A 1,079-nucleotide genomic window follows, 5' to 3' on the forward strand; every position below is an offset into this window, starting at 1 on the left:
CTATGGGTCCCTATGGGTCTCTATGGGGCTCTATGGGTCCCTATGGGGGTCCATGGGGCTCTATGGGTCTCTATGGGGTTTCTATGGGGCTCTATGGGTCCCTATGGGTCTCTATGGGGCTCTATGGGTCTCTATGGGTCCCTCTGAGATCTCTATGGGGCTCTATGGGGCCAGGGACACAGCGTCGTCCAGCAGCGGGTCCTGCTCACAGGCCTGGGGGGGGGAGATGGGGGTCCCGGGGGTTATATGGGGGCATGTGGGGGGATATGGGGCTCTATGGGGTCCCTGTGGGGATCTATGGGGCTCTATGGGGCTCTATGGTTCCCTATGGGTCCCTATGGGTCCCTATGGGTCTCTATGGGTCCCTATGGGTCTCTATGAGGCTCTATGGGGCTCTATGGTTCCCTATGGGTCCCTATGGTTCCCTATGGGTCCCTATGGGTACCTATGGGTCTCTATGGGTCCCTATGCGTCTCTATGGGTCCCTATGGGGCTCTATGTGTCCCTATGGGGCTCTATGGGGCTCTGTGGGGCTCTATGGGAACCTACGGGTCCCTATGGGTCTCTATGGGTCCCTCTGACATCTCTATGGGGCTCTATGCGGCCAGGGAAACAGCGTCGTCCAGCAGTGGGTCCTGCTCACAGGCCTGGGGGGGGGGGGGATGGGGGGTGAAATGGGGAGTGTGGGGCTCTGTGGGGTGCCTATTAGTCCCTATGGGTCTCTATGGGTCTCTATGGGTCCCTATGGGGCTCTATGGGTCCCTATGGGTCCCTATGGGGCTCTATGGGGTCTATGGGTTCCTATGGGGTCTCTATGGGTCCCTATGGGGCTCTATGGGTCCCTATGGGGCTCTGTGGGGCTCTATGGGGCTCTATGGGTCCCTATGGGTCTCTGTGGGTCCCTATGGGGCTCTATGGGGTCCCTATGGGTCTCTATGGGTCCCTATGGGTCTCTGTGGGTCCCTATGGGGCTCTATGGGGTGCCTATGGGTCTCTGTGGGTCTCTATGGGGATCTATGGGTCCCTATGGGGTCTCTACGGGTCCCTATGGGTCCCTATGAGGTCTCCATGGGTCTCTA

General features: G+C 59.3%; 1 protein-coding gene across 1 annotated transcript in view; it reads right to left on the bottom strand.

The window, feature by feature from the left end:
• The window catches only part of LIPE (lipase E, hormone sensitive type), a gene marked incomplete at its 3' end in the record, with an annotated part of 4,517 nt that overhangs the window by 978 nt on the left and 2,460 nt on the right, over nt 1-1,079 (bottom strand). The window lies entirely within an intron of this gene.

This window comes from Lagopus leucura, unplaced genomic scaffold (genome assembly GCF_019238085.1).
Source record: "Lagopus leucura isolate 7727_CA_CO unplaced genomic scaffold, USGS_WTPT01 33546-0_obj-0_obj, whole genome shotgun sequence".
Taxonomy (NCBI): Eukaryota; Metazoa; Chordata; class Aves; order Galliformes; family Phasianidae; genus Lagopus; species Lagopus leucura.